The sequence below is a fragment of the Megalobrama amblycephala genome, linkage group LG14, assembly GCF_018812025.1.
Source record: "Megalobrama amblycephala isolate DHTTF-2021 linkage group LG14, ASM1881202v1, whole genome shotgun sequence".
NCBI classification, from domain to species: domain Eukaryota; kingdom Metazoa; phylum Chordata; class Actinopteri; order Cypriniformes; family Xenocyprididae; genus Megalobrama; species Megalobrama amblycephala.
In genome coordinates, this window is record NC_063057.1 from 47,399,070 (window position 1) to 47,411,262 (window position 12,193).

The 12,193-nt window shown below is 39.9% G+C and overlaps 1 pseudogene; it reads left to right on the forward strand.

Annotated features, from left to right (window-relative positions):
• Positions 1–8,657: 8,657 nt before the first annotated feature.
• Positions 8,658–12,193, forward strand: part of LOC125244525 — a 45,130-nt pseudogene continuing 41,594 nt past the window's right edge.

The window sequence follows — 12,193 nt, forward strand, 5'->3', positions numbered from 1 at the left end:
TTAGATACTTTAAAATAATATCACTTATCTTTATTTATATTTTATAAAGTTCTAAAAGTTTACTGACAATATAGATGCTTCACAATCAGTAATATTGTAATTTGTGTCAGGTGTGCAAATGACATCACGCAAAATCAAAACGGGACTTCATACCTTTGTAATGAAATAGCGACCATGAGATGAATCCAATGCGTCGCACTTGGGTAAAATGTCCACGAGCATCCATTGAAAAACATCTAACAGCACTTTTTGTCCACAAACATGTTAAATCCATGAAATATTGATATATTGTCCATTGTTTGCATCACATTTCTTGTGAACGATCTGCTCTCCATCATCACTCTTCAAGAAATTATGCAATCTGAGCAGCGTTTATGTGTACGATAGTATACACTGGACTCTCACAAACATAAGAGCCTGTGTCTAAAGTATAATTTTTCAAAATAGTGCAGCAGTTTTAGTTATAATATCCAAGCAGTGCTGTTGGATTTTGTGGTGTCTTGAGAGGGATATTCTCCAGCCATTGTAATTGTAGTAAATCTGGCAAACAAAACATTTAGCCAAAACCAAGATGATCCAACAATGTGTGTTCTGTTTATCTTCTACATGTGTGCACATGTACACAGGCGTACATCTGTCTCAACCATTAACCACACAGTAAGCCTATTATTTAATAATTGTATAAAGTAATCCAGAAAAAAATACAAACACAGCAGAGATGCGAAGTTCAGCGGCTGGAATTAGCTGAGGTGACGTGATACCTAACAGCAGACAAACGGCTAGTAGTGACAGCAGCGGCAATCCACCTGTGTAAGTGGCCACGCCCTTAATTTTACAGGACTTTAAGGCTTAAAATAATTTAAACTGATGAGTTATGAAGAAATTCACCCCCTCAGAGTTGTCATGAAGGGAAAAATTAGATGTATAGACCAAAACCACTATTTGTACCAGGCTGTAAAAAAAAATTTCTGCTGTGAAGTTGGGCATTTTAACATGGGGGAAATAAAGATTTAACTCTCTTTTGGAGCCTGTCTCTAGCAGCCAGTCGATGAATTGCAGGTTAAGTCACTTACGTATTGGCTTCAAAAGAGACTGCGGGAGGTTGCCGCTTAGTTTAGAGGACTTTTATACAAATAAGTTCAAGGTGTGATGCCAAACAGGACTACATGACAATGCCAAAAAACAACTAAACCTGCTGTATTGACTTGACTGCATATAGCTACTATATGGATCCATTCAGAATGACTAAACGCACCAGAATACATTTGAAAAATAAAAACAAACCACAGTGGAGTTGCGGGAGTGAGGAACCAAGGTGTAGTTGATGGGTTGACCACTGGAGGTGGAGTCATGGGCTTGGAGTTCCAATGGGACAGCCTCCTTGGCTGGGACTAGGGATCATAGGATGGTCTCTGTGGCTGAGACAAGAAAACGTGACGACCTCTGTGACCTGTGAGATACTCTGGCATTTATAATGATTGCAGCCTCATAAAAAAATCAAATGTATATATATATGCATAATCTTTAGTGAGAATGCACAACAACATATGATTCCATCTGAGCATCACTGGATTGAGCCCCTTTTATCAACAATTGATCCACATGATGTTTCGAACTTCCTGCAGTGCTCACATGACTATGTAGGAGGCCATTCCAGTTTTTTTTTCAGTAGTCACTGTCGTGGCAGATTCGATGTCTCTTTGTCCCTTCATATCTGGTCTTGAACAAAAACTCGCAGAGTCTAAGTTTCAGGTCTCAGAAAAACTCACAGAGTCGAAGTTCCAGGTCTCAGAAGTATTTAACTTTATTGTCAAGCAACAAAGTGAGATGCCAGCTCCGCATCTGAGGCTCCCTTAGCCAGGGCACAGTTTTATACATTTTTCTTATCTCTTAAAATACACCAAAGTAATATCATTGGCTGGTAATATTCACCCTAACAGTTATTTTCCATGATATCATCTACGGGGGCTCTTCTCCCACACCTCCTTCCCATGTACTCCCCGACCTTTCTGCCATAGACACTTCACTAATATAATTGCAGGTGTTGCTTATGTAAGAGAATTTTCTTAGTAAGGGTGTCCAGCTTCCAGCTACTGTACATCTTTTGACTTCATTTCTCATGGGCCTTCTGCCAATTTGATGGTCAACCCTTTTCCCATTGGCCAAATGAAACATTGTATCAAAACAGTCAACACTCCCCAGAGGCAAGAGGCCTTCACGTGATACCCTTTAATGATGGTCTTGTTCATTTCGCAGCCACCTGTTGTCTGGTGGAAAATTACCAATGAAATATGCTCAGTGGCCAAGTAAACTTGTTTGACCCTTACAGTTAAATAGGCCAAGAGGCATCACAACACTTCTAGCTTTTATAGTAAACAAACAAATTCTACAATTGTTTTCCATAGGATGGATAAAATACTCCATCATCACCAACACGAAATTCTCTTGGCATCCTAACTCTGAACTCTTGGCATTTAGCATCCTGAGACTGACACCACATACAGAGATTTACTGTATTTGCCGTAATGTCCTCTATGGTGTCGTTCCAGCGTGTCCCACCTGGATTTGGAGCCATGGTTGCCTTCTTTCCAGCTGATAGCTTTTTTTGTGAGGAATAAAAGATATCTTCAGCCTGGTAAAACATCTGGGACCAACTTAGCATGAAACTGTTCAACTTCAACTGGTGAAATGGTTTGCGAAAAACACTCCCGATGAGGTTCATGATGTGGGCCATGCACGTTATGTGCAAGGAGTTGGGGAATAGTGACTGAAGTGCAACAACAAAAGCCTTCTTTATGTAGGCAGCAGTGTCAAATACAATGACCTCTTGATTAACAATGCTGTATTCTTGTAGACACTTCACAACAGCCATGGATACAGTGGAATGATTGCACTTTTCAAGGAAAACAGTGTCTGCAAGGTAGGCCAAAATCCTACCAGATTCATCCTCCAATGGAGCTAGGAGAATGTTCAGTACACATCTTCCCTCTATATTTGGCGTTTCATCAAAAAATCTCCGCAACAGGCTTTCCAGCGAGATGCAGTACTACATATGGAAGATCTCTGGGGTAGGTCCTAACTAACCAAGGAGGAACTGCTACCTGCACAGAGAGAGGGCAGAGCAGAGCCACTCAGGGAAAGACAAGGGTTTAGCATCAGGAAAATACACATATGGGATTACCAAGCAGGGAATCACATCATATGGTCATCTAGCCCAGTACAAGGGCTGACTGGCCGGGTATGCGCCATGATTACTGGGCCTGGAGGATGCTGGAGGAACTCCAACAGAGTTTGCCTCTGCACTGAGGAGCAGAATAAGCGCTCGCATCCCCTCCTTGTAAGATTTGTTTTGTTTGAATGATTCTAGAGACCTTCATGATTATGTAGATATATATGTCAACAAAAATACTTATTAGTAACATGAAAATTACCTTTCTTTGGGAGGGTTTGCCTTAGCCATGCTTCCTGGAAGTAGGGGTAGGAAGTTGACAGCCTCATGTGACAGGAAGGAAGTGAATACCTTTTTTTGGTTGTTTGCTTGCATGTCATTGAGACATAAAACATGGATAACATCTAGAAACATACTTACAAAAGGAAAATGACAACTATACAGCGAGGAGCATCAGTTCTGGGAAACAGGTTGGGTTTGGCTAGTACACACCTGGCAGTGAGCAGACTCCTGGGAGGCACACAGATCTACCTGTGCGTCCCCGAATCGGCTCCAAATCAGCTGGACTGCCTAAGGATGGAGTCTCCATTCTCCCAGGAATGTGAGCTGTTGTGATAATGTGTTGGCCTCACGATTAAGCTCACCTGGAATATACATGGCGCACAGCGACCTGAGCCACTGTTGACTCCAGAGGAGGAGATGGTGGGTGAGTTGCAATATGCGATGAGAGTATAGACCACCTTGACTATTGATGTATACTGCAGTCAACGTGTTGTCCGTCCAGACCAGTACATACTTGCCGTGCAGCAGTGGTCGAAACCAGCGCAGGGCAAGGAATACAGCTAGAAACTTGAGGCAATTTATACGCCAATGCAATTGAGGTCCTTTCCAGGAGCCAGAGGCAGTGTGCCCATTGCATACGGCACCCCAGCCGGTGATGGAGGCATCTGTCGTGACAACAACATGCATACACACTTGTTCTAAGGGCACTCAGGTCTGTAGAAAGGCAAGATCTGACCATGGGCTGAATGTTTGATGACAGCTTGGTGTGACGGCCAAATGGAGGACGCCGTGACACCATGCCCTTCTCGGGACTTGGCTGTGTAGCCAGTGCTGAAGCAGTCTCGTATGCATCAATTCGAGTAGCGTGACCATGGCTGCGGATGCCATATTCCCCAGGAGCCTCTGAAATTGCTTCAGTGGAACCCGCTGAGCCCTGGGGCCCAACCCAGGAAGCACAGTGTCCTGTAGTAGAGGCGGTGAGTGTGGTGCACTTACCTGTCTCCGTGGGTCCCTTGAAGGATGGGGCAGGGAGGAGTGAAGAGGTGGTTCGTCCCCGAAACACAAGCTCCCTGCCTATGGCGAATGAGGGTGTAGCTGAGAGTGAGGAAGCAGAGCATCCTCACTCTCAGAGCATATGGCCCAGAGGTATTGGATACTGGTCTTTTACTGAGGAAGTGGGCATAACAGAAATAAAATGAAACAGGATTCTCCACCCAGCCCTCCTCTGGAGGAAGGAGCAGTGCCGGAGCACTGAATGAGATACAAGGTGCGTGAGGCGCACCAACATTTGGCAACTATGAACAAAAAGCTGGAACAAAATAACACTTGGAAACGAGGACCAAGAGAAACAGCAAACTTCTACAGCTAACAACTGACCCTCCACAAGTGAAACACAAGGGCTATTTATACATGGGGCAAACAAGCTTAACAAGTAACAAGACACACTTGGGGAAGACTAATCAACAGAGAAAACTACAAACATGGCCACAGAAACAATATGAACATCAAATCCCTTCAACATAAAGTCCACACAAAACAGGCACAACACTGGGATCATAACAAGGGGAATAAGTGTGCTATAAATGTTTACATTCAGAATGCTGGGCCAGGAGGGAAACAGTAGTGGATGAGAGCTAAGTCTTGCTTTTATGAGATGTTGTTGGAATGATGGAACTGTTGTTAGAGCTAATAAAGAGGTTTTAGAGTTGAGCTTTTGATGGATTGGTGGGAGAGGCTTGACATAGGCTGTTGACGGGTCATTTTGATGGGTGGAATTGGTGGATTAGCAATGGTAGAATGCAGAGATGAAGCCTGTGAAAAAGATGGATGAGGTGCAGTTAAAACTGGCTATCTTGAGGGGAGAGAGAGTGGTCTTCTGGAGCGTGGTTTGTATGAGCGAGTATGAGAATTGTGAGATGAAAAAGTTGCAATTACCTTTTTTTATTTTTTATTCAATGGCGGAAACAAGCTTCCATGAGAACATTGCAGTTATATCCTGCATTTAGCAGACTATTTCAACAGTGCGATGAATCGATGAGTCACCATGGAAACATACACTAAGAAAAAGAGCCTACTAAATGCATAAATGTTATGTAAAATTGAAATACTTTTACAGATAAGGATTTAACTGAAGTGTTCTTATGGTCTTTTGGGTGAAGTAACCCTTTAAAGAAAACTGAAAATTCTGTTTTGTGGTGTAATATTCATATTGAAAATTGATTTCTGTAAAACAAGAGAGGCATTGTCTGTCATTGACATTTTCATTCCTCTGCACTAGCTGGATGTCTACAGTGCATGCAGAATTATTAGGCACGTTGACTTTCTGATCTTATTTTTTTTTTCAGACACATCTTACCAATTCTAAACCACATTAATCTTAATAACTGCTATTTTGTATTTAATCACTTATAAGTGACTTATAATTGTTCATGAAAGCTGGAAATGAAAAACACCTTATATTCAAGTGTGCATAATTATTAGGTATGTTTTCTTTTACAAATAATATGAGAGCCAAAAAACAGATTTAACTCAGACTGAAAAGTAAAAAAAAAAAATATTAAATGCCCATGAGAAGGATACAATACTAATACAATACTAGAAATTGTAGTTAAGGCATGACCATTGGACAGTGAAATGCTCATTGGGTCAGCAGGGTCAGACAAAAACAGGTGGAGAAGAAAAGACACATGTTAACTGCAAAAGAATTAAGGTGAAGAATTAACTCTGAAACCATCAGGAACCTTTTAGTCTCCAGCGCCACCATTTTCCAAAACTGCAACCTACCTTGAGTCTCCAGAAGTGCAAGGTGTCAGGATCTCACAGACTTAGGTGAGGAAAATAATCCTAAAATATGACCCCCAATTAATAAGAAGCACAAGCTGAAGTGTTGCAAAAAACATGAAGACTGTTTTTTTTTATAGTCTTTATAGACGGAAGGACCAGCACCACATCCTCTTGTACCACTGTTTAAAGAATTTATCTTCCAGAATCTGGCAGTAAGTTTTGGGAGTTCATTTTTTAGTCCATCTCCTACCTTGATGTCCATTTTGCAGAGACAGGCTAAAATGGCGTGTATTGATGTCTTTCTGTGGTTGAAATAACATACCTTCTAATGTTAATTCAAGTTTATTACTAGTAGGAAGAGATGATCAGTTCATGTGCCGCTTGAACTAAGACGCTACAGCGATCTGTCACGACACATTGTAAAGCCACAAAACGGTATTTATTTTTTTGAATTTCTTAAAAAAAAAAATGACAAAATTTGAAAGCTGAGACTTTGAAAGCTGTTTCATACCAAAGTAACCTGCTCTGTCTTGTATGTCTGTGCATTGTCAGTGTCCTCTTTATGACGTATGATGTGTGGTGTGAGAGCACCATGGCTTGTCAGACAAAGCAACAGTAATTAAGGGGGACGGGTCTTTGGAAAGGGTCAATTATGGTGAAATATAGTTAGGTCTCATGGTGTAATATGACAGCTGTCAGCTTGACAGGTATCTGATTGTCAAACATTTAAAAGAAAATCATATGATGACTGTTTTAAATATCTAAAGCCTCAAGTTATATAAAGGAAAATAGGTAGTTGAGGAGTTAAAGGTGCTAAAGAGGATGTTTTGTTTTATACATTTTTGCAATATTACTTGAAACTGTCTTTACTAACTGATAAAAGACTATTTATTAGGTGCACTGAAAGTAATAATATTAATATACATCATCTGTGCACGAGGTAGGGCCTTAAAAACATCAGCCAATCGTTTACGCGATGATCGGATGATCGGATTGGCCCTCTGGCTTGTCAATCACTGCCGTGACGTTCCTTGTGAGAAGACGTGTGCGGATTGGCCCTCTGGCTTGTCAATCACTGCCATGACGTTCCTTGTGAGAGATGAGCGCGGCTGCGCGCTCCAGTAACTTTCCACACTCCACAGGCACCGCATGCAATGTTTTTGTCAGGAGACAGGAGTAACAACTGCAGATTATGAGTTACCTGCGGTGAGTCCGACATAATGAATCCACTAACACAACACAGCGAATGCCGGTGGTAAACACTCGTGTTCCAATACGAGTGTTTACGAGTTTTGGGAGGCGTTCCTTCGAAGGAGGGGGGTTGTTCTTACGCATGCGCTCATTTCAAAAACTCAGTAACAGTCGACAGTGGTTTCTCAGTCGACGAAAAGATCCTCTTTAACACCTTTAAAATGAGCTGGGTTTAAAGGTGCCATCGAACGTTTTTTTACAAGATGTAATATAAGTCTAAGGTGTCCCCTGAATGTGTCTGTGAAGTTTCAGCTCAAAATACCCCATAGATTTTTTTTTAATAAATTTTTTTAACTGCCTATTTTGGGGCATCATTAAATATGAGCCGATTTATGCTGTGTGGCCCCTTTAATTCTTGTGCTCTCCGCCCACGGAGCTTGCGCTTGCCTTAAACAGTGCATAAACAAAGTTTACTCAACTAATATAACCCTCAAATGGATCTTTACAAAGTGTTCGTAATGCATGCGGCATGCATGCGGCGGATTATGTGAGTATTGTATACTGTTATATTGTTTACATTTGATTCTGAATGAATTTGAGGCTGTGCTCCGTGGCTAACGGCTAATGCTGCACTGTTGGAGAGATTTATAAAGAATGAAGTTATGTTTATGAATTATACAGACTGCCAGTGTTTAAAAATGAAAATAGCGACGGCTCTTGTCTCCGTGAATACAGTAAGAAACGATGGTAACTTTAACCACATGTAACAGTACATTAGCAACATGCTAACGAAACATTTAGAAAGACAGTTTACAAATATCACTAAAAATATCATGGATCATGTCAGTTATTATTGCTCCATCTGCCATTTTTCGCTATTGTCCTTGCTTGCTTACCTAGTCTGATGATTCAGCTGTGCACATCCAGATGTTCATGGCTGCCCTTGTCTAATGCCTTTCATAATGTTGGGAACATGGGCTGGCATATACAAATATTGGAGGTGTACACCCCGACTGTTACGTAACAGTTGGTGTTATGTTGAGATTCGCCTGTTCTTCGGAGGTCTTTTAAACAAATGAGATTTATATAAGAAGGAGGAAACAATGGAGTTTGAGTCTCACTGTATGTCATTTCCATGTACTGAAATCTTGTTATTTAACTATGCCAAGACAAATTAAATTTTTCATTCGAGGGCACCTTTAATAATGAGATTCTGACCCACACTCATAACCAGCAGGTGGCAGTAATGCATCTAAAGGTGTGTGCAAACCACCATAAAAATCAAGAAGAAGAAGAAGAAGCTGAAAAGAAGGAGGAAGAAAAAAAGTTTGCAGGTACGTTTTATCCATATGATCTTAAAACGTTCAAGTTTTGGAATACTCAGTGTTATTGCTGATAAGTGTCACATCCATATCATCCTGTAAACTTATCTGCATAACTTTGTTGGTGTAATTCCCAATTTGTTTTCTGTTTTTTTTTTTTTAATATGTGCACTTAAGTGTGTGACCTGTGTATACAAAACTTATCTTATTAAACACTGTAAACTGGGATTGCTTTCCATGCATATTTCTCGTACCGGAAATACACATTCATCTCCATTAGTACTTCACTAGACCCTAAAGAGCATCCCTGTTTTCATACAGGGAGCATACTTTTATTTAGGGAATAAACTCAGCTAATTTTTGGTTCCCAAAACAAACATCCTGACTTTCTCTGATGGTTTGCCAGGAATGATTTATTTATAAATTGCCTGTCAATGACATATGAATGAAACTTCTCAGTTAGCACTGCCCAACTAATCGGTTAGCTCTTTTCCTCTGAATTTTAACCCTTCACATGTATCACACATGTGTTCAGAATGTTCAGTGGTTGGTGCATGTGATTAACTGCTAAATTCCAATATGCTTTGCACTTTGGCTGAGCCAGAGACAGACTCACTCAGCTCTTTTGTTGTCTTTTTTAATGGCAGTACATTTCTGAGCTTGGTACTGTTTGAAACATCATATGAAACATCTACAAATAATCAAGACCTGACACTGAACAAGGAAGACACATGCTATCATAATTATCTTATTTCTTACTACTTAAATTGTAATTACTAGTATGTCACATCCAAAAAGTGCTTTGTTTAGATATAAGAGTTATCAGGCTTAGTCTAGCATGTTTCTTAGAGAAATACATGCTGTTTCCTATGTGTAAAAAAAAAAAAAAAAGTACAATATACATCAAATGGTCACTGATGGACATGGAAAACATAAAAAATAGCAAGAGCTAACAAGCTGGCTGAACTTGGAAAAGTGAGTAAAAACTTCTGCAGCAAGGAAGCTCTCCAGGATTATACAGTACATTAAAGGTCCCGTTTTTCGTGTTTTTTTGAAGCTTTGATTGTGTTTATAGTGTGCAATATAACATGTGTTCATGTTTCGCGTGTAAAAAAACACAGTATTTTTCACATAATTTACTTCTCTGTATACCGCTGTTTCCACTGTCATAAAAACGTGCTGATGACTTCCTTGTTCTATGAAGTCCCTCCTTCAGAAATAACGAGTTCTGATTGTGCCAGCGGTTCCTGTGTTGTGATTCGACAGCTCTGAGCACACCGTGCCCGGAAAAGTCACGCCTCTTACCATAATGTGGAGATGCACACGCTCAGTGTTATTGTAAACATGTCTTTAATTTTACCCTATCAATTTGAGCCGGAATCAGACCCGGTGATTGGACTGCGGGATGAAAATAACAGCGTTTCGACGACATGGCGACAAACACACTCTACAAACGCAACTCTTGTGTATTCCTGTGGGCGGAGGTTAGTCAAAAAACTGTTTTAGTGACGTCATTAAAGAAGGAAGTAGAGGGATGTAGTCCAAACAGGCCGTTCGATGTAGGCGACTTCTGTTAAATAAAATATCTCGCTTGGCATTGAACTTTGAGCTTTAAAATTTTACATATTTTATTTATACTCTAACAACAACATTACACACTAACTAAAGTTTGAAACATGGGATCACGAAGAACGGGACCTTTAAGCAAAGCATAGCTATACTCAGGGAACAAACCTCAGATTGGACTATGCCCTGGAGGAACTGCTTTATGACTTTGCAATATGTATATTTATAGTTTTGTCTCCCACTGTAGAAATGTGTATGTTAGCTGACTGCTCTCATAGAGCTGTAGGTTTTCTTTCTCAGTCCTCGTGGTGCTTTTGTATTAGTACAGTTTTTTAGTTGCTTTGTCTCGCCCTGCAAGTGTGTACCTTTCTAAATCTGACAACCAGAGAAACAGCCAATGAGGACAGCATCAGACCCATAAAACTTTATAGACTTGTTTTTCTTAGTTGATAGTTTGGCTGAGACAGTTTTATTTTTGATCTGCTTTCTTAGCTGACATGTGTTTGATGCCAAAGTAAGTGTTTTTTTTGTTTGTTTTTTTAATAATGAAAATGTGATCTTTCTTATATTATGTATTTTTTGTATTTATACCATATAACATTGAATTTGAGCCTAACAGACTCAAATCAAATCAAATATTTATTAAGATATGTGTCCTTTTATGACACATCATTTGAGACATTGAACATCTTATATTTGTCTCCTATTTAGTCTGCTTGTATGAAAGCCCAACGATGCCCCCTAGAGGTATCTTTATGTATATACATTTTTATTATGGGCAAGTCAAGACATGTCTGCATCATTATCAGAAGGCAGTATATCTGTGGGAAAACTGACTTCTTTGTGCCAGATATTGGATTTCTGCATGTTTGTTGTTCCTGTGAGTAAATGATTAAGAAGTAAGTTATCGTTTTACATTCTAATCTGTTCCCACTTAGATATTTTGTACATTCTGTTATTGTCATTAGTGAACTGTACTAGTTTAAATAATGATTGGTTTATTTTCATAATGTGAAGCCGTGGTTTACAAATGGTACCTCGTGTTTGACACTTTAGAATTTATTTACTGTTACTACTACTGTAATAAGGTTAATGTTCTTTGTTATTTGTAATACTGCTTATATCAGCAAATTTATATTGTATTTTGTTTTCTTTGTACATTGAAGACCACACACATACCCCTATGGGCGAATGCCTGTAATACTTAATACATGCAGCTATAATACAAATAAAATCCTTCAAATGGGACCCGCTCTCTCGCTCCAGTTTCTCTAACCACCACCATTTCTACTAGTGCCTAACCGAACCCTTACCGCATCCCTTACGCTCGCAAACTGCTTGTTTGTGTCAGGGGTTGCTTTTATAAAGATCCAAGGAAATGTGTGACGCAGAATGAACGAAAAATTATATTTAATAAACAGAGCAAGACCGCATACAACCAACATAGCATTAACATGACAATGAACTCAGGGAGACTTAAGATTTAAATACATGAGGAATTAACGGAACAGGTGTGGACTAATTAGGGACCATGACAATTAATGAAAGAATTAGGGGTGTGTCTCAATCTGTAGTCAGGGCACTGATCAGGGAATCAGCCACATTCACTTTCATGATATACTGATTCAAGACCTAGGGAGGTGATTGAGAAGCAGGTAGGTTGTGTTTAACTCCACGTTTAGACATGCACTCACAAATTTCCTTAAGCACTTCCCTTCGGGGGAATCCCCACCACCAGATTTTTCTTTGCACTATCTTTTAGTGAATCGGGTGCTAAACCAGCACAGAGAGCACCGGCATATATGCTCACAACTAATTCTTAGTCAGTTCCATTCTGTTTATTGTTGTAATTATATTATCAGTTAGTTACCAGTTGTGG